The following is a 23,295-nucleotide window of genomic DNA, read 5'->3' on the forward strand; positions in this document are numbered from 1 at the left end:
GCCAGTTTCGATATCGCGCGCGTATTTCGAAATTAGGTCGATAGACTTATCGGTTAGGAGGAAGATTTCTATTTAGGCAAATTAGGTATATACTTATATAATATACAGGGTGTCCGAAAAATCGCCTACTCCACTTCGGGAGGTGATTCGGGACCCAAAAACAAGCAAAAAAATTCATACAAACATAGGTCCGGAAATGAATAAATTTTTATTTTCAATTTTTTTTAATTACAATTACCAAATTCTCTCAAGTTTTTGTCTACATTTCGAAAAGACGCTGTTCCCGGTACATCTCGATTTGGAAAAGACTGGATGTATAATCTTCTTGCCTCGGGAGCATTACTTTGAGCAAGACCATACATAAGATGCATATCAGCTAATTCATTAAAACTTAAACGATCCATTGATGAATACGGAAAGATTAGATACAACCTAAAAGTAAGGTGTTGTTAAATAATAATTTGAAACTTATTGAAAAGCCGTGATTTACTTACTGATTTTGAATAGGCGTGAAAACAACTGATTTCAAGTAGCCGTGAAAACAACTGATTTTGAATAGCCGTGAAAACAACTGATTTTGAATAGCCGTGAAAACAACTGATTTTTTTTTAAATAATGTAATCGTATTTACAAATATTGAAAAATTGAAAAAAAAATAAAGAAATTAAAATTAAAAAAATTAAAAATATTTAAAAATAAAAATTTTTAATTTAAGAAATAATTAAGAAAGAGGGATGCCAAGTGGATTCTAAATTACGATTTTTGAACATAAAAATGGCTATAACTCGGAAACGGCTTATTTCCGGACCTATGTTTGTATGAACTTTTTTGCTTGTTTTTGGGTCCCGAATCACCTCCCGAAGTGGAGTAGGCGATTTTTCGGACACCCTGTATATTGAGTCAATTGCTTCATGTTTATCTGGAGAGATTTCGTACCCTTACATCGTATTACCACCGCTGCCGGAAAAGAAGGTTCTCTACGCTTGGCAGAAAGTGCCGCTGGGGAATTTTTAAGTCGATTCTTATGAATCAAGCTTGAATTCGATGTCTAGGTATCCCAGGTTGCCGATGACGAGGTCCAGATAGTGCGCTTCATAGTTTTCGGTGTCCAGGTGTAATAATACGTTGAATTCGATGTCTACGTGTCCCAGGTTGCCGATGACGAGGTCCACATAGTGCGCTCCGTAGTTTTCGGTGTCTACGTGTATTAATACCTTGAATTCGATGTCCACATGTCCCAGGTTGCCGATGACAAGATCCAGATAGTGCGCTTCATAGTTTTCGGTGTCCAGGTGTAATAATACGTTGAATTCGATGTCTACGTGTCCCAGGTTGCCGATGACGAGGTCCACATAGTGCGCTCCGTAGTTTTCGGTGTCCAGGTGTAATCGTACGTTGAATTCGATGTCTACGTGTCCCAGGTTGCCGATGACGAGGTCCACATAGCGCGCTCCGTAGTTTTCGGTGTCTACGTGTATTAATACCTTGAATTCGATGTCCACGTGTCCCAGGTTGCCGATGACGGGATCCAGATAGTGCGCTTCGTAGTTTTCGGTGTCCATGTGTAATCGTACGTTGAATTCGATGTCTAGGTGTCCCAGGTTGCCGATGACGAGGTCCACATAGTGCGCTCCGTAGTTTTTGGTGTCTACGTGTATTAATACCTTGAATTTGATGTCCACGTGTCCCAGGTTGCTGATGACGGGATCCAGATAGTGCGCTTCATAGTTTTCGGTGTCCAGGCGTAATCGTACGTTGAATTCGATGTCTAGGTGTCCCAGGTTGGCGATGACGAGGTCCACATAGTGCGCTTCGTAGTTTTCGGTGTCCAGGTGTAATAATACGTTGAATGCAATGTCTAGGTGTCCCAGGTTGCCGATGACAATGTCTAGATAATGAGCTCCGTAGTTTTCGGTGTCTACGTGTATTAATATCTTGAATTCGATGTCTAGGTGTCCCAGGTTGCCGATGACGAGGTCCACATAGTGCGCTCTGTAGTTGTCGGTGTCTACGTGTATTAATATTTTGAAATTGATGTCTAGGTGTCTCAGGTTGCTGATGACGAGGTCCAGATAGCGCACTCCGTAGTTTTCGGTGTCTAGATGTAATAATACCTCGAATTCGATGTCTACGTGTCCCAGGTTGCCGATGACAAGGTCCACATAGTGCGCTTTGTAGTTTTTGGTGTCTAGGTGTATTAATAACTTTAAATCTGAATGTAGGACACGTAGATATCGAATTCAAGGTATTAATACACGTAGACACCGAAAACTACGGAGCGCACTATGTGGACCTCGTCATCGGAAACGTGGGACACCTAGATATCGAATTCAACGTATTATTATACCTGGACACCGAAAACTATAGAGCGCACTATCTGGAACCCGACATCAGCAACCTGGAACACGTGGACATCGAATTTAAGGTATTAATACACCTGAATACCGAAAACTATGAAGCGCACTATGTGAACCTCGTCATCGGCAACCTGGGACACCTAGACATCGAATTCAAGCTTGATTCATAAGAATCGACTTAAAAATTCCCTAGCAGCAGAATCAAGAGACACGGTAGTGTCTCGCGCCAAGTACACGCGGAGTGAGACCGACCGTGACTCTTTTACGCGACGCGACAGGTTGCGAGTACCCGAGATGTTAAGATCTCAATAACGAGTGAACGGATCAAGTTCTAAGTAGGCTTGATCGATAGCTTGAGGTCCAATTAGGGGGGGGGGGTTCTCTTATAATATCCCGCTCCGTGCCCTACGAGCGGAGATATTGCGACGCAAAGTCCAAATGTGAAAATTTTTTATTAAGATACTTCTTCTTCTATCTACTTCTAACGCCGACGTCTTATATGACACTACAAAAAGGCGTGATATCCGTACAAAATTACCTTTTTCAAAAAAAAGGTAAAAAAATGCGCCAAGTACACGCATAGTAGTATATATGTATTATGTTGTTACCTCGAAAAAAACAAAGTGGTAGTATTATACCTCGAAATAACACCCTGTACATATTGTTTATACAATGCGTAATACTACAAAAAGGCGTGATATCTGTACAAAATTACCTTTTTTAAAAAAAAAGGTAAAGAAAGGCGCCAAGTACACGCATAGTAGTGTATATGTTGTTACCTCAAAAAAAAAAAACAGTGGTAGTATTATACCTTAAAAAAATCTAAGTAACAAGTGGTAGACGAAATCTTTGTATCTTGAAAAATCTCGAAAAAACCTAAACCTAAACAGTAGTATCTTTACCTAAAAAAAAAAAAACAAAGTAGTAGTATTATACCTCGAAAAAACCTAAGTAACAAGTGGTGGACGCAATCTTTGTATCTCCAAAAATCTCGAAAAAACCTAAGCAGTATTATTTTTATTTCCAAAAAATTATTACTTAAGTGATACACATCATAAAATTACGTTACCTTATCAAAAAATGAGTCGCGCTTTAAGTGATCTATTATTACAATTACAAAAAAGAAATGATATCTCTTTTTAAATTACAGCGTCAATTACAGAGAACATATATTTTTCGAGATACAAAGATTACGTCTACCACTTGTTACTTAGGTTTTTTCGAGGTATAATATTACTACTGCTTTTCTTCGATTAGAATAAAAAATTGAATCATGAAGAATTACACAGAGGTAACAGTACAAAATACAAATATTTTATTAAAATATTTAAACCCAACAAGGGAATACAAGGTATTTAAATACAAAGTTTATATATGTATTTTAAAAGATTTAATCGCATCGCAAAGAATTACAGAGGTAACAGTACAAAAAATAAAAATATTTTATTAAAATACATAAATTTTTCTTGTCAAAAAACTTGGCGCTGCTAGAGAGAGAGAGAGAGAAAGAGAGAGAGAGAGAGAGAGACCTTTTACAAATTACACACACACGTCGCCCACACCCACTCGCTCGCACATACACACCAGGCTGACCTAATTTTGAGGTCTAGCAGCGCCAAGTTTTTTGACAAGAAAAATTTATGTATTTTAATAAAATATTTTTATTTTTTGTACTGTTACCTCTGTAATTCTTTGCGATGCGATTAAATCTTTTAAAATACATATATAAACTTTGTATTTAAATACCTTGTATTCCCTTGTTGGGTTTAAATATTTTAATAAAATATTTGTATTTTGTACTGTTACCTCTGTGTAATTCTTCATGATTCAATTTTTTATTCTAATCGAAGAAAAGCAGTAGTAATATTATACCTCGAAAAAACCTAAGTAACAAGTGGTAGACGTAATCTTTGTATCTCGAAAAATATATGTTCTCTGTAATTGACGCTGTAATTTAAAAAGAGATATCATTTCTTTTTTGTAATTGTAATAATAGATCACTTAAAGCGCGACTCATTTTTTGATAAGGTAACGTAATTTTATGATGTGTATCACTTAAGTAATAATTTTTTGGAAATAAAAATAATACTGCTTAGGTTTTTTCGAGATTTTTGGAGATACAAAGATTGCGTCCACCACTTGTTACTTAGGTTTTTTCGAGGTATAATACTACTACTTTGTTTTTTTTTTTTTTTAAATAAAGATACTACTGTTTAGGTTTTTTCGAGATTTTTCAAGATACAAAGATTTCGTCTACCACTTGTTACTTAGATTTTTTTAAGGTACTAGACACTACAGACGCGCGCGCTTCGCGCGCGCCATTTAGCTTTAACATTATGCTATTGTATAATAATCGCGACACGACGCGGGATGATTAACCTCGCGACACGACGCGAGCTGTCACATCATGACACACACGACGCACTATACACGCACGAAACTCGCCACACTTCGCGATGACAGTCCCTCACGGGATGAAGCAAGCTACGCGGCGCGGCAATCAATCGAGATAGCCAATCGGCATCGCGGAAAAGGAGGCTTCAATTTTACGATACAAACGAAATTCACTCAGGTAACACGCCTTTTTTAAAAGTGGACTAGACACTACAGACGCGCGCGCTTCGCGCGCGCCATTTAGCTTTAACATTATGCTATTGTATAATAATCGCGACACGACGCGGGACGATTAACCTCGCGACACGACGCGAGCTGTCACATCATGACACACACGACGCACTACACGCACGAAACTCGCCACACTCCGCGATGACAGTCCCTCACGGGATGAAGCAAGCTACGGCGCGGCAATCAATCGAGATAGCCAATCGGCATCGCGGAAAAGAGGCTTCAATTTTACGATACAAACGAAATTCACTCAGGTAACACGCCTTTTTTAAAAGTGGACTAGACACTACAGACGCGCGCGCTTCGCGCGCGCCATTTAGCTTTAACATTATGCTATTGTATATTAATCGCGACACGACGCGGGACGATTAACCTCGCGACACGACGCGAGCTGTCACATCATGACACACACGACGCACTATACACGCATGAAACTCGCCACACTCCGCGATGACAGTCCCTCACGGGATGAAGCAAGCTACGCGGCGCGGCAATCAATCGAGATAGCCAATCGGCATCGCGGAAAAGAGGCTTCAATTTTACGATACAAACGAAATTCACTCAGGTAACACACGCCTTTTTTATAAATGGATAATACTACCACTGTTTTTTTTTTTCGAGGTAACAACATATACACTACTATGCGTGTACTTGGCGCCTTTCTTTACCTTTTTTTTAAAAAAGGTAATTTTGTACAGATATCACGCCTTTTTGTAGTATTACGCATTGTATAAACAATATGTACAGGGTGTTATTTCGAGGTATAATACTACCACTTTGTTTTTTTCGAGGTATATATTATATATGATTATATATAATGCAATTATATATGAATTTTGTCTCTATATGATCATATATAATTATATATAATTATATATAACCATATATAGTCAATATATATTTGAAAAGAACTGTTAACTTCGATAATAAAGCATTAATAAATTAAGATGTATATTTTTTCAAAAGCTGTAGGATCAAAAGTGAAATGATTTATTCCATATATTATAACTTGGCACTGCTTGACGTGAGACAGTGCCGTCAGCCGTGTCTCTTGATACCGTTTTTATACCACTGTTCGTCAAATTTTAAATATACGAGAAACGAATCCTATCGAATGCCATCTATTGGATAATCCAAATTTAAAGTTTATATATGATTATATATAATTATATATAATCTACATGGATAAATGCTTCTTATATATAATTTATATATAAGTTGTATGAACTCATATATAATCGTGTCAAATTGTATATGAAACATTTATATATATTTAAATATATTTTAATCGCCTGTATAATTATATATAATCATATAAGGTTATATATACTTCCATATGAATATTATATGTATCCATACATGAGTGCATATATGATCTATTGTTCATATCTAGTTATATTTAGAATTATATATGCCCATATATAATGATATATGGACCCATATATAATTTTATATAAAGCACCAAATTTCATATATAATCACATATGATCATATATATTTATATATAACTAGCTGGTTACCCGGGTTTTGCCCGGGAGTCGTTTTCCTTCAAACTACTTCATTTATTCAGAAAATTATTAAAAGATGAATATTATCATTAAAGAAATATTATTCATTAATCTATATTACTTAATATTTCTCAAAAAATTTGTTTAATTTTAAAACCAGTTTCCAACATTGTATGTTGTCATATTTACGCCAATTTTAAGATATTCGGCCTTTTTTTTGTTTCTCGTTGGAAGAGAAAAATGCCTAATGCATACCCTAGGGCCGGTCCCTAAGGTTATGCCGGACTTGCACCGGCTAAAAACCGGTGTCTTTTTTAGTGTAATTTTTTGTTACCAATCTTTTTGAAAGCCGTTACCGAAATTTTTCAAAGTTGAATATATTAATTTCATATTTCCCGAAAAATTGAAGAAGTCAATTATGTCCCGAAAAATTGAAGAAATTAGAAAAACCGGTTTCCAAAAGATCGGTAACGAAAAACTATACACATCATGACACTCCCCGGGACCCGGGAAATTCTACCCCTGTTTCATATATATTTTTCCCCAAAAATTGAAGAAATTAGAAAAACCGGTTTCCAGAAGATCGGTAACAAAAAACTATACACATCATGACACTCCCCGGAAAATTCTACCCCTATTTTATATACTTTTGGTAAAAATTCGGTAGAATAGTTTAAAAGTGTATAAAAAACATACATACAGGCATACAGACATTCTATTTTATATATATAGATTATATATAATTATATATAATCTTTTTTTCCCGGGATTTTATAAAACCTATATCTCCGTTAATATTACGAAAAAAAGAAAGACTTTTTTTCTATAAAACGTGTGCATATAATAAACTTTTTAAATATAAAAAAAATTACGTTCAAAAACCCAATTAATTATATATATAAAAACCTCGGTGTAAAAAACCTTGACATGAAATAAATCGTAGAAAAATATAAAAGCATTTTTTGCATAATTTTTTCTTTACATTTTCGCGTATGAAAGTGAAACGTTAAAATGTTCCGCTTAAGCTTTGTTTATTTTATGCGCTTGCTGTTACTATATCGTAAAAGATACAAAATATTTTACGAACAATTTTTTTACCAATTATTCGTCAGACCATTTTAATAAAAGTTCTACGCGATTGCTGTCAATAAAGATATTCGCGTATTTATATTTGCATTTATGGTTTTGACGAGATTGCAACGAATACTTGGAGACACTACTGTGGCACGCGTGCGCACGCGAGAGATAAGAGTGTCGTATAATCTTTAGACAGATCATCCGAAAAAGTACGATCCCGTCGTAAGTACGACAAAATGCCAGCGGGAGGACTTTGTACGGCCATGCAAGTTTACAACAAGCGTCGCTTATGAGCCACGAAAACGGACGACGTGAACCGTTTCGCGGCCATAATCCGAGGGGCGGGCCGGTATACGATCCTAGATAGGCTCCCCGGCCTTCTTACGATCCGCCGGTCTATGGGCGAGGGATCTAAACAATCTCGCACGAGATCCTGGCCTCGTAGGCAATAAAGCCCTGGCTTTTGGTAGCTTTGCCTTTTACCCTGTCCGTGTCCCGCGGGTAAAAAGCTACCGACTATTTCATCCAGCTGCGTTTTCTTTTACGTGCCACGGCGGGTCATCGTCGAAATCTCGACTCGTTACGGTCCTATCTCTATTCTTTACGCTCCGTCCCTACCGAGGAATGTACAAAGAGCGCGATGTTGCTCGAAACGATAATGATTTCGGTGCTAGGCTTATCGGTTTCCTTCTTATTACCGCGAGACGGAGATTTTATACGGAGGAAAACTATTGTGACCGAGGAAAGTAATAGGTTTCGTAATAAACGAAAAGCGAAGGAAAACTCTTTGAAAATGGAAACGGTTCTGTCACAGTTAACATTGAACAAAAGTTCTTAGGGAAGACTTTCAACTATGTAAAAGTCGATAGAGGTAAAGGCTTATTATAGTAGCATATATATACGTAGGTATAATAGTCAATAGTCATATTTTCTATTGCACATTCTTGTTCGTAATTTTACAATTTATAAGTTAATAATAGATATGTTAAATATATAAAGAGACAATCAAATAGAACTTATATCAAATTGAAAATTGATATAAATAACCCTCGCTTTTAAAGTGACTGTAACAATCACTCTAATATAGTCTATTAGTGGCAAAACCACTCTATGTGATTTAGAGAGTAAGTTTTTACCAACTGTAAAAAAGGATAAAATGTACATGAGCGCGTTTAGAGTAAATTTCCACTATATCTATACGTACTCATTTAGCAAGACTATATAGCTCCCTAAAGAATCGTCTTGTTCCATTTGACACAGTTTTTGTCGAATGAATATTCAATGGAAAACTGGTCGCGCGCACGATTACGGCCCTTTTCTAGCGACTGATTTTCTCGGGCATGCTGCGTTAGCCGTCAGAATGAGATTTATTATTCTCGAAAAACGCCGACGCGAACGAGATCGGGTGGGCGGGTGCGGACGCGCGTTTATCTCGGCGCGGTTTATCCGCAGATATTTATTCCATCCTAGCAATTTCTTCGCCTATTGTGGATGCATGCAGCCCATGCAGATACGGTGTACGATATTAACACGGTGTAGGTGGTATCTTCGCGCGAGAGCGTAAATCTCTCTCGCCGCGACCAGGGCCGCGTGCCGGCATTGAACTTACGGTCTGTAAGCCACGCGCGCATGTAACAAGGACACAAAGGTATTAATCCATCAAACTGTCTCGAGAATTCGCCCGGTGCGTTTCACGCACGCATACCTCGCTTCCGCTCGTGATGCCCGCACGCACGTCCGTTCCGGGTTCTCCGCCGTGACATTCGTGCGTCGCGCGTCCCGTGACATCGCCCGTTTCCTCTTGGATAGAGGAGGGTCGCATCCACTGGTGGATGCGGGCAAGATCGATCGATCGAACGGGGGAAGTTGTACTGACGTTTGCTACTTGACCGTTCCGTCCGCGTTTGTCATCCCCGCCAAGTGAAGTACCCCTGATATTAACTCGACACGCGCGTAGTTTCCACCCGAAGCACGAGGGAAGGTCTTACGCTCGTATTTTATTGATTGATGCAATTACGGCTACGTCTACGTGCTGCAGTCCCACGTACAGGGTGATGTGCAACATCCGTATGGAGCAAGGTTTTACTCGAATTTAGTAATAAGACAAATAAGACGTGAACTCTTAACACAATTTAATTGATGAACAGAGCCACGCTAATTTCATTTTTGCTAGTTCAATTATTTTTATATTTTTTCTGCAATATATAAACACACACACAAGCGTATGTTTATACAATAATGATAAATAAATAAAAGGGATTAAAAGATGGATTGGATTTTTAATTAAAATCTCTCCAACTAGTAATTTTCACGACGTTAATTTGCTCACTTATGTATAATTTTCTTGCTTATTGAAAAACAGTTTTTTTTATGTCTAATTGTATTTTCCTTGTCATATAAAATTTTCTTAAAAAAATAGGTTCAGAAAATTTAATTTATTTGATCTTTTGTAATTTTTAATTCATCTGATCTGTTACAATTTTTTGTCATTACTATGCATAAGACCTTTTTCTAATTTTCTTTACAACGTTTCAAAAATATTTTGTAGATTATTCTCAATTAGTGTCTTTGAAAGAGATTTAAGACTATAAAAAAGAATTATTTTTCGATTAACTCGATCCGCTTCAAGCAACTTTACGCAAATTCGCTCCTTAGTTCAGACATCATAGAACGCAAAGCTTATAGCGTTACGCTTCTCGTATCTTTTATAAATATTATTTTTATCGCGATATAAGTCTTCAACTTTACCTGGTTTCCACACTGGTATCTAGAACGATGCCATGCCATATCGTTAGCGCATCGTTTGCTCGTGATCGCGCACGGATCGTATATATATATAGATCGGGATACGGGTTCGATCGTTTGATCGCAAATAGGAAGCGAAATATCGCTTGCCTGTACTCCCTCGTTCTTGTGAAAGACATCGAAAACGATGGCGTTCCCAATGGTTTATGGATATCGCGCCATATGAAGCAACCGACACCCTTCTTGATCTCGCACACTTATACAAGCGGAGGGCGCGTAAATACATCCTACGCCTATGTATCGCGAATGAATAGAACAGAGATCTGTTTTCACGAAATCGCGCGCGCGCGGGTTATCGTCGAAACGCGGTCCATTGCTCCGCTTCGTTTACTTTTACGCGAAACCGCGAAGGATTTCACTCTTTCTCTCTCTCTCTCTCTCTCTCTCTCTCTCTCTCTCTCTCTCTCTCTCTCTCTCTCTCTCTTTCTCTCTCTCTCTCCCCCCCCTCTTTCTCTCTCTCTCTCTCTTTTTGTTCGGCGGGATGAGAATGCCGTTCGTCTACCATTCCACGGCGCTATTTCCCTTGCCTCTTTTTATTCCGTCTCTTTCTTTGTGCATTGGCACACGCCGAGCACGTATGTGTTCAGACACATGGCCGTCGTTCGACGACGCTATGTGTGCACGCGATGCCTTCTTCATTTTCCCGGTGGCTCGTAAGATCCTCGCTGGGATTTACGAGCGACGAAAGGTGAGCTCCCATTTTCGCGGTGGCGAGAATAGGCTTCGTACGTAAGCTAAAAAAGTGAAAAAAGCTCACGATAGTCAAAAAGATAAAAACGCGCAGAAGTCGATAAAATAAAAGTAAGAATACAATGTGAATTGTTAAGTTAAAAATAGTTAAGTTATAAAATAGTTAAGTTATAAATAGTGTACAAGTAAAATGTAAGGCTTACATATTCTGTGCGTCAAAACGGAAAGTGAGAAGCGGTAGCGCAGAACGAAGAAACGTCGCAAGCCATAGCTTCGAACACATCAGTACAGCGTGACAGACGAAGTCATACTAAATGACCGATACATAACAAATAAATAGATGTGTTCACAGGTGGAAACGAGCAGAACAAAAGTGTAAATTAAGTGACGCCAATCACACGGTTGTAATTCGCGGGCAGACTTTCTGTGTCTTTTTGAAGATTGATTGCGCAATCGCATTTTTTAATAAAAAACATCTCAGAGATTTCACGTTTTTTAAAGTGTCGCTCCTTATATAAAATTTGGTTGTTGCCATTGAAATCGTGGTTAATGCGTGAGACGGTGCTTACTAACCACAGAATGATTATCACTGTTCTTTCCTAATCATCACAACAATGTTCCTTAACCCGTGTCTCATAGGTGTCTTTTTGTTTGACCAATATATGCAGCGTTGCAATTAGCACAATCACTCTCATATATCAACTCCGTTTGCTTAAGATTCGGTAGCGTATCCTTCCCCCTTTTGATTACAATCCAACTTTTTCGGAATGGTGAGGAGAACCCTGAATTCTGCATCGCGCATTGTACGGCCAACACCGTCACTAAGACCCCTAATATACGGTATAGTGATAAACTTTCGAGGATCCTGGGCTATCGTCAACATATCTTTTAAAAAAGGAAATATGAAAACTGAGCAATTGCAAACAATGCGTCTCAAGGTCCTCCATGACCATATTCGCCAAAATCGGAGAGAGAGGGGAACCCATCGGACTTCCGAAGATTTGCTCATAAATTTGACCATCAAAAGAAAACTAGTGGAACTCAGAATCAAGTCCACAGCTGACAAGAATTGAGGACGGCTGAGCTTCGTCTCTTTAGAGATGTGATTCCACCTCCGTTCAATCGCCTTAAAGTTGCGTAGCCCAGTCAAAATAGCCCGAAAAAGCCGCTGAAATGGAATTAATTCCGGGAAGCGATTTTTTTTTTATTGTTTTGGAGGGTCATGGGTAGTCTAAAACCTGATTTTCGGGATCCTAACCCTGGAGCGTTAGCCGCCATTTTGATTAGAAGGGTGATTTTGTAAATATCTCGCTTATTTTCAACTTTAGAGTGAAAGTGGTAATAACCAAACTTGTAGAAAATTTAATACTCTACAATTTTGGTCCTTATCATTTTTTACCTAGGATCGATATTTTGGGTCTTAGACTCGAAAGTGGGGGGTGAAATTTTATTATTTTTTTTTAATTCTTTGAATAAACGCGCCATAAACTCTACCTCCGTGGTGGTGTGGAAAAGATGTTTTTTATTATACCAAGTAAATTCAAAAAATAAAAAAAATTTCACCCCCCACTTTTGAGTCTAAGACCCAAAACATCGATCCTAGGTGAAAAATGAAAAGGACCAAAATTGTAGAGTATGAAATTTTCTACAAGTTTGGTTATTACATTTTCACTCTAACGTTGAAAATAAGCGAGATATTTACAAAATCACCCTTCTAATCAAAATGGTGGCTAACGCTCCAGGGTTAGGATCCCGAAAATCCGGTTTTAGACTACCCATGACCCTCCGAAACAGTCAAAAAAAAAAAAAAATCGCTTCCCGGAATTAATTCCATTTAAAAGTCTATTTTGACTGGGCTAGCGGGGAGCTATCGATTTCTCTAAGGACGCGTAAGAGACGCTCTATTGTTTTTTCCGTTGACGCAAAGATGCACGTGGTTGCGTAATTGAATAGTTCATACAAATTTCAACCATTCTTATATTTTCTCTGTGATTTATATTGTACATATACACTTGTAGGAAACAGATAAACTCTAAACTAATTCAGGCAGTTCAGTTATAAAGAACTTGTGTATTATAATTTTGACAAGTAAACACCAGTTTTAATATAGGACGGCCAAAACTGGAGCAAAGGGATAATTTAAGTACCATGGCTTTTAGCCATCGTTATTAACACGAATATTTTTTGGTATTTTCGCTTTTGAACACCTTAAACCTTTCAGAGAAATGTTGTTCAACCGATACGTAAACTTCTCGGGCGTTATTATGGAATTGCGTAGGTAACCTGAAAATTTTGCACATCTTACCTCGCGCGACGTCTTCTCGGCTGTCAGCTAACGATTAGAATATCCATATCATTTCCTGTTACACCGTACACTATTTTATTAACAAATGCACGTTGCTTTAACTTTGAATGCTGCTTAAATAGATAATAAAGTTTCGAAAAATCATGCTTTGTATTATCACTGACATCTGTAAATACAAAAAATCCTCGAAAATGTTCGTGGTGGCCATACCGGTGCAGTGGCCAAAACCTAACCTAACTAACCTAACCTAACCTAACCTAACCGGTTACTTCTACCCTAGTATATATTCAGGCACTAACTTGGAAAAAAATATTGGGATGTAAGAAATACTTATTTCAAATAATGATCTTTTTTTTAGTAACCTTTAAACGTTACCTAGGGAGAGGGGGGAAGTATACAAAAATATGTAGATTATATGCGTAAGGAAGCCCGGGGTTAAATGTTCCGGGGGTAAGTTGTTCCAATGGTCTTAAGTCTAAGATAAGAAAAGGAAATGATATTCTTGAAGCATATTTCGATGCGCTCGCCGATCGCGCCATCGTGCACCGCGTCGGCCATTTTAGTAGCATCCTTGCCAACGGGCCGTGTACTTATAAGCAAAGAGTTATTCGCGCACCAAGTAATTAAGGGGTCATGTCTAGTTGGAAGGGCATGATTTTCGAGGATTTTTATAAGAAAGTCAATTTATTTTTTCTTACAACAAAAAGTTGATATCAAAAGTACATATATTGAACAACATTCAGAATTTTTTTCGTTGAAAAATATTGTAAATTAAGGAAGTTACGGCCACTCCTGATTTTTCAGAGGTGTCGTGCGGTGACCACGATAACTCCAAGCCAAATCATCTGAAATCAAGAAACCAAAAAGATTCTGTTAGTATATGAATATATCTTGTTCGTGAACGAAGGAGTTTTTTTTTTAATGAAAACTTTTTTTTTTATTGAAGAAAAATGAAAAATTAAGAGCCCGAAAAATTGCGTTTTTCCTTAAAACGGCCGCCATTTTGTCAAAAATTATTTTTTCAAAAAATCCTTTGTTCACGAACAAGATATATTCATATACTAACAGAATCTTTTAGGTTTTTTTATTTCATGTGCTGCGTGTGCTCAGAGATGACAGAATAAAGCTGACGAGAAACGTGCGAGTGTAGGGCACATAAGTGTGTGCGCTTTTCTTGTAATTATTTTCCGCCATCGTGATTTTAATTAATGTTTCCATTTTTCTATTAAAAAATGATTAATAAAATGCATCCTATCATTTTTCATGATCGGAATTATGAATTTTCATTTAAAATTCAGTCCGAGAATGGAGTGACGACTCCGCCTCGGCAATTTTGACATTTCAATTTTTGCACCTTTGTCGTTTTTACTCTATACCAGTTGAACAAAGCGACGTAGACAAAAAATGTCCGTATAAATTTTGTAGCCAAGGGTTCACTTTGTACAACGGTATACCACATTCTACTAAAATTATTTGTTTTGTTGTTAAAAATCGGCATCGAAAAAATAGTAACGACTTCGCCCCGGTCTCCCCTACTTTGTCCCTACAAAGTCGGGCCTGTATGTAAAGTGTTTCAATGTTATAAATAACGATTTTTAAATTCTAATTTGAAAACTTGCACATTAATAGAATAAGAGAAAAATACATGTTATTGGGCCGGTATCACAGTCTCCGATTAACGTGATCCTCCGATTAAACTCACTCTTCGTCTCTTTCTAGGGGGACAGTTAGAAAGAGATGCAGAGTGAGTTTAATCGGAGGATCACGTTAATCGGAGACTGTGATACCGGCCCATTGTCTAGTACAAATCTGTATTTGATAAATGCGATGAAGATTAAATGTGCATCTGTAAAAGAGTCGATATCGCAAATAACTATTCCATGCTCACATCCGGATAGGTAAACTGGACATTTAAATTGCAAAAATTGCAATGTTTTATATTCAAATTGTAAAAATTGAAGTGTTTTATATTTAAATTTACATTAAAAATATTTTATAGCGTCGCCATTGTTTGACCGTTCCTGTCGGACGCGAAGTTTTTATCACGGCCGAACTGATTTCTGATCGTCCATTCTAACTACCGCGCGCGACACTTGATTAGATATTGATCTTGCGTTGACGAGGGGGACTATAGGCGATAAAAGCAGCGCGCGGTCCACGATATTCGCCGTAACGAGCTGCGAACAAAACGGCGCGGCGCATGACAGGCAAATCGAAAGCTTTGGCGCGAAATAATTTGTGTTCGCGCGATGAATCACGGCGCACCGAGGCTGAAATTACGCGTTAAACAATAGCACGTCGATAACTATAACTGTACACTGAACGAAGTGGCCCGCATCTAATTAGCGTAATTAACTGGCTATGTCGTGCCAGTAATTTCCTACCGTCTAGCGCCTGCGCGCAATAAAATTATCGTCTTTTAATTCACAAAGGAGACATATAATGTGTATAAAATTCGTTTCGAAACGTCTTCTTCCTTTACTACATTTAGCTATTCGTAATTTAGTCAATCTGAGACATTTTGTCGATTTTCAATGGCGATTTTAATACGTACTATGTCGAAATAACAAAAATTACTTCAAAGATAAACAAAGAATTACAAGAATTAAATAAATAGGAAAATAATTTACCAAATGTCTTTTTTATTGTTTCTTTATTTGTCGATTTGTTTATTTTTATTTTAATTTTGCTAACCAAAATTCATACATGTAGTTTTGTTAGAGGATCACACACCCACACATTTATGTGTAAATACAAATATATACTATTTTGAGTATTGATGAGGTACACTCGTTAGTGTACCGTAACAGCGGGTAAATGTCGCGTTAATCTGAAATGAATAAATTGTATAGACGTAGAGCCGGTAATTCCGTATCGCGCGGCAATAAAGAGCCGCGGTATAATCGTGAAAGCAGAACGTCGGTGTCGAGGCGCCGCGGCGAGCGCGTACGCGGATGGCCAGGAGGCCATCACCGGGTTTCCGATGACATTTCGTCCGGTGTGCTGGACGCATCATTTCGCGATTAATTCTAGCGCGGCGCGATACCGAGGTAATGTAGACGAGCGGCGGCGCGCGGGTGCGATCATTTTCCGTTTCCAGATGAATAGACGCGTATACACAAACACCCGCGCGGATCAGTTCGCTCTTTCGCCCTCCTCTCTATCTGCGGTCTCGCTGTACCCCCCATTCCTGTCCCCCGCTGCGCGCGCGCGCGCACCATAAGTCATATAATGCGAGGTACTTCTAAAGCTCGTAGCTCCGTATCCGCCCGACCGACGCGACGTAGGTACAATATAACGTGGGGGGGTGATGGCAGCGTAGAATTCAAATCCCACGGCATCTCTCCCATCCGCGAACGCGCAAGCGTCTCTCTTTCTGACCCGATTTGATCCCCTTCATCGCTCGGCGCTTCTACGATATCGCGACGAGTCTCGTTTCGAGTGGATGATGGATGAACGTGCGCGCTCGGATCATGCTTTATAATCAGGTTTCGGGGCATCGTTCGTCGTTTATCGAGCTCGAGCCTCCAATTGGCCCATTACCCGTATCCCAAAACCAAATTGGTTGGATCACGGCGTTGCCTATATATCCTATATATACAGCATCGCTCGACCGTCTGCTTATCTGACCTAGCGGGCATATTATTCGTGTTTGGAGTTACACGAGCGTATACAACAAATTATAGCGAAAAATGTTCAGAACGTTAAGAACATTTCACTCGTATTTTTACTCCTCTGTATAACATGCCGCGCCATTGATAGCATCGGGAGTGAATCTGAAAACAACCGTGTGTATCATCGGGTTAGAGCGCCGGGCAGGAATAACGCTTCATCTCGGGTGGATCATGTATCACAAGCAGAAATCTCGCCTAGACCCAGCGGCGTCCGGGTATTTTAGTTTTATCGAATCTCTTTCCCCCGCGAGACTTTATACACGCGGTTCTGACTGCGCGCGAGAGCCCGCAGGGTCCACTCGATTTACCACCGCGACTTTATGGCTTCGGAGCTTCGCCTAGCGCGCGCGGCGCGCTCCGGCGTATCGTCAGCAAAAAAGATACGGACGGTTGCGAATCCGGGTTTCCAATTTTAAAAATGTCGCACTTCTGGATGAAAAGTAGATATGTAGATTAGTTTGCGAGGTATACGGAGCGCTTCTAGACGTAATTACAACGTAGCGTAAAGTTAATTGTGAAAATTATCTAATATATAGCTTCTTTAAAAAAACTTCTTTAAAAAATCATATGTAGCATTGATAACATACAGAAAAAATAAATATAGAATATCTCAATCTCTATTTTGGCGTTCGATCTACACATCCGTTCTATTATCTAAAAGTAGAAATCAAAGAGGATTGGCTTATTGATCGATTATTATCGTCGATGGTATGTATTTTGACTTTATCGAATCTCTTCCCTTTTCCGAGGGACTCGATGTTCTCGGTTTAGAGCCTCGATTTATCGCGAAGCTTTATGGCTTCGTGGCTTTAGGATTACATGTTCACGTGCAAATGTATACGGCCATGGTAGGCGCGTAATATATGCGACACTGTATCTCGTGACATCAATAATTGATTATGCATGCAATGTTCATACAGAATCTCTCCGTTCATTAATTAATGAAAGAATATTGTATCTTACGCAACATGTTTACATATGAGATTCTGACATTATCCGGTATAACTTTGCCGGTTATTATATTTTAAAAAAGATTCTGCTCAAGTACATTTTTGTATAAATCTCTGAAAATTCCAATTTCTCATATGCTAAATTTACGTTAAATTGATTACTTAGAAACAAAATTTTTATTACGCTAACCTACATACTTATATTTGAGCATTACATTATGTATAATAGTTTAGCATTATTTAAATAAAATCTTTCCGTACTTATATAAATAGCATGTTAGTATAATACAACGCATAGTAAATTTAAAGAAATACAAATAAAATTTAGATTCTGATGTTATAATTCAAAATTAAAGATCTCGTGTATTTATAAGTAACTTACATTTACCATTCGATGTACTCATTTGATTTTGAAGCTATTTCATGTATGAAGATCGCATAATTTATCCCGCGGTGAATGTGACATGGTTAATTTAATGTTAAATGTGAAGTATAAACACACCGATCTACATCAGAATTATCTCGATTATATCAGCTTCATCAGAATTTAGCGAACTAATAACAGAGTTGTGGTGGTTAACATAATAATAATAATAAATCAACACCAACCACCACCAATGATCGAACAGTACGATATAACAGTTAAACGCCCGCCTATTCATTATTTGCATACCAATCGATAAGATCGTAAACTCTATTAACTCCTTGTTCCTCCTCACTTTGGCCGTTAATAATGCGGCGTGGTAGCCTTGGTTGATTGAAAGTCTAATCCGCCGCACTTCGCGGGAGCGAGGAAGCGTTTTGCAATCCGCGCGCCCGTCCGGGAACTTTACGGTTTCGCGGCTTCGGTGAACTTCGTAAACGCGCGCGCGGGTGCCGCACGAGAGTGTGAGAGGGGAGAGAGCGACGTCGATATTAAACGCGACCGGTTTAGGGGTCCACGAACTAAACGGCCTCCGATTGGCGTCGCACCATCGTGCACCCGCACCTGGAGAACCATGTGCCGGGATGTGACACCACACGGGAGATATATATGTACACGATTGGTACAAATGTGTGTCCAGTGGTCGGCTGGTTAGTCGACTGCGCGTTGAATCGTGAAATTACCCTCCGATACTGGAATCCTGTTACAACTACCCTCACCCGGCACCCGCCACACCCCCTTTCGCGCGCTCGCTGACACGTCACTTTGTTGGCCTTTCGTGATTTTATCTCATGTCGGAATAGTTACCGCGGCCTGACATTATACATTATCACAAAGAAGTCCCGTGTCGCGGAAAATCTCGATCCCGTTTTGTCGTTCGTCAATTTTGCATTTTTTTTTACTAACGAAAATTGCAAGAGTTCGCGATACGCGATACTCCTCTTTTTTCCCCTCCATTCTTGAGAGGGAAATTTCAGAATTGCTGGCATTTCTTTATTACGTCGTTTGTTTTATATCGAACCGATAAAACCGCAAATATAAATTGTTGAAACTAACTCCGAAATTATTCCCCCGATTTCGGAATGCCATTATTAACCCCGGCGCTGCGCATCCCTTTTGCGAATTTCTGTCCTGGCGAAACTAATTATTACGAACGTTCATGGTATATACAGAGGTACTACTATCTTCTACGAGGCAATACTTTGCTTGATAGCAACTCACTATCTGAAGTACGAGTGGAAGTTTATCGATATGTAAAATGTTCCTCTTTAACATAGCTTGTCTATTGCGCAACATTGTATGCAAATCGATGAAAGATGCGAGATTCCGATACTGTATAAAAGTTATTGTGCCGATCTGGCGAGTTTTCAATTATGAGATGCTTTATTTTACTTCCATCATTGATGCAAATATCATTATGACTAATAATAAAAATTATTCGCGCGGTCTCCGAAATCCCGCCATTGTTGTCCAGCGCTGTGGCTCCCATAACGAATATATACAATATTTTTTCGTGATCAGCGACGAGCCACCTATCGCAACAAACGTATTTCGTTTGTTCAAGAGATAAACGATGACGATCGCAATTTGATTTTTTGATTGGATCATACACGCGCTACTCGGACTGGTCAAATTTGTAAATTCAGACGCGTTCGTCATTCTGACGAAGCCCAGTATGCGCCGATAAACCGCGTCGCGTCACCCAGCAAAAAATGAGGCTTTTTCGAGCGGGAATTAATGCCCGATACCGACTTATACCGTCGCTATTGATCAGTAGCGAGTTATTTGTTATGACTTTATCTTTAGCTAGCGGTTGACGAAATTGCAGCGCGCTCGAGATAAATGCCCGCGCGAGAGAAATTATCCTCTGACTGATTGCCGTACTCGCCGCAATGAGATTTTTCAGGTGCAAGAAATCAAACATGCAAATTTCACAATCAGACATAAAAAACTTTTGATAACAACATCTCTTTGTTCGAATTTGATCAAGTAATTTTTTACTACAATGCCACGTTCATTATATCCCGCGGCTTTTAGCACGGTCGAAAATTCACACGGTCTGCACGTTGAAGGCTGAAATTTGTAAAAGCTGAGGAAAACGCAGAAAATCTTCTGCAGTCTTTTCTTCGAGCTCTCTACGCGGAGAATTTCCATTCACAAAGTAAGCTTCTCACTTTCCCGGAATTAGCGTGCCGCATTTCGAAGGGTTTAATCCCGCAGGTGTTACGAAACGTGGAAGCATTTCTCGAGAAGTGTTTTGTAAGTGAATTCGCCCTGAACGCGCGTTTAATCGGCCACGTATTATTTTCGAAAACGAAATCCGTAACGTAATTTCGAAAGAAAATCTCATTTTGGACCCGCCAAAATTGCGTTATCACCGCACTAACACGATGCCGAAGAAGAGGTTAACAATCTTTCCATATAACAATATGCGCATATGTGAATATTTTGACATGACATTCATAACTTATCACTTATAATGCACTGTTATGCACGGTAAAAAACATGTTGTATTTGAGTGGATTTCTATCGGTGTAGAAATTTTTGTGTTAAATTTTTAACGTAATGGTGTTAATGTAACATATTGTCATTGTGTTATTTTGACTTTTCTGTGTTAAGTTAATATTCAACGTTCCTAAAAGTTAAAATAACACAATTTATATGTAAATGCACGAATTCTTGTTGATGTATTTTATGTGGTAAAATGAATACCTAATTGTAAGTTGTGTTACTTTCCTCTCTATAAGAGTTTCCATCTGTTAAACTTAAATCAATATTTTCTTATGTTATACTATATTATAAAGAGATATCGCTGTCTTTTGTTTTTTTGCAACAAAAAAGGAAGAGAGAGTAACATTTTATTTCAATTAAATTGAACATTATAAATATGTTAATTTAATATAAACTTTGCTTCCAGATAGCGTCGATATGTTACAATTTTGTGTTAATTTTTCACATTACTTGTGTTATTTATTTACATATTTACCTTCTGTTAAATTAACATAAAAATTAGAGTGGATAAATTAGGACATATGAAATGTGTTTAAATTTAACACAAAATTTTTTAGTGAGTATGGGAAAATTTAACTTTGGTTTAACATATTTAAATCATGCAAGATTAGTGTCATTAAAAAAAGCGTCTAAGGAAATAATTGCATACTGTTTAGTACCTGTACCACGTGCAACGCAACGTAAATCGATTATTTGAAAATCCCTATTCGCAATCCGGTGAAAGTTACCCTCATTGGAAAATTTCAGCTGGTAGATATCTAAATGCAAATTGAATATATCGACAGAGGTCAGTGCCTTCCAAGTATCCAGTTTTCTATGCTAACAATATCCCTTATGATATTCAAGAGAAAATCCAACAAGAAAGTCGTCGTTCGAAGTTTAATCTGGAGTTTATCGCGGAGAGCTTGCAGCGAGCTAAATAATATTGGTCGCGTTATGACATATTCCGCTTTTTTGAACATCGTTATTTGGATACGGAGTATTTTTTTATTATTCATCGTTTGATAATGACAAACGACAATAGCGTCGCACGCGTACAAATCACAAAGCGGAGGGGATTCCCCGATGCCGCGCGCGCGTTGAGTTATTAACTTACGTTGTTTCGTTTGATTTTATTCCGCTGCAAAATATTTTTTGCAAATATTGATGCGCTCCAAACCAAAACCGAATACGTCCGCCGCAGAGAGGAAAGCGCGTTCTGTGGAATTAAAAATAAATCGTATAATTTGGTACAAATGTTGGAATTCCGACATCGCCGCGCACCGTCATCGGTGATCGCCGTAATCTGCTGGTGTGTCGCCGTGCCCTGTAATTTTTCACGCACCACCTTGCTGGGTATCGGAATCGATCGGTTAAACGCGCTTCCCTGATCGGGTTGCTATACAAAAAGCGAACAGGCTTCGACGCCTGGCAAATGTGTTCAAATGAAAATTCTATAATTGGATCGTCTGCTCGTTAGTCCCGAATCGACCTCCGTTAACATCCGAAACGAGTGCGCATACGTGTCTCGCGGAGCCAAGAATGAGAGAGAAAGGGTGGGAGGGAGATAGGAGGAAGTGCAAAAGAGTGAATGGTATTTGACAGTGTAAACGACGGAAGTGGGCGCGGACGGTCGGAATACATAGAAGGACAGAGAAAAAGAGAGACGACGGGGAGGGGGAGGAGGAGGGAGAGGGGGGAGAACCGCGGTCGAGGAGATGGTGGAAAACCGCTTATTCAAATTGTACGATCAGCGGGGCCAACCAGCGAAGCAAGTACTGCTTTTGGAAGAGCGAATATTAGAAATTCAATGGCCACCCGGTATTTGCATGGGCGATCGATACGCCAATCACGGGAATTTATTAAAAAAGTATGGAGAGATTTCGTCCAATTAAGAAGCGCGATAGACGTGAATCGAGCCCTGGGCCCTGAGGCGATTACAAGTTAATTATCTCGTTGAACTGCGCGGTTAAATGGAAGAGCGAATGAAATTTTAGCAAGCCGTCGATTATCATAAATGGACTCGCGATTATCAGGACGGGCAGGTGCGCCGTTAATTCAGCTTTAACGGACGAGTAGGTAACGCTCGTTAAAGACACACGGCGATATACGCTCATTTTAATATTTTTTAATATAATAATGTCACGCATGCGTCCGAACGTCTCAATTTTTTTGACTTCTTGCCGTATTACACGCTTGGAAACGGGATAAAGCAATTAGTAAATTTTTATGCGCAATTGAGCTCATAAAGCTACGCTCCGCCATCGGTTTTCGCTCCGTGAAATCGTGCTAAAAGGTTTCTTTAATTATTGCTGATAGCGAAACGCGAGTAATGAAATGACGATTATGCATTTAAGTATTGCTAATAATTTAGAGAACATGTCCCCATT

At 38.8% G+C, this 23,295-nt stretch overlaps 2 long non-coding RNA genes across 2 annotated transcripts in view; both read left to right on the top strand.

Annotated features, from left to right (window-relative positions):
- LOC139816686 (uncharacterized) overlaps positions 1 to 23,295 on the top strand; it is a 192,810-nt gene that overhangs the window by 15,355 nt on the left and 154,160 nt on the right. The window lies entirely within an intron of this gene.
- The window catches only part of LOC139816685 (uncharacterized), an 87,039-nt gene continuing 66,413 nt past the window's right edge, over positions 2,670 to 23,295 (top strand). The window contains exon 1 of the long non-coding RNA XR_011733062.1: positions 2,670 to 4,639. This is a non-coding gene — a long non-coding RNA (uncharacterized lncRNA). The remainder of the gene's footprint in view (positions 4,640 to 23,295) is intronic.

Source organism: Temnothorax longispinosus, chromosome 7 (genome assembly GCF_030848805.1).
Source record: "Temnothorax longispinosus isolate EJ_2023e chromosome 7, Tlon_JGU_v1, whole genome shotgun sequence".
Taxonomy (NCBI): domain Eukaryota; kingdom Metazoa; phylum Arthropoda; class Insecta; order Hymenoptera; family Formicidae; genus Temnothorax; species Temnothorax longispinosus.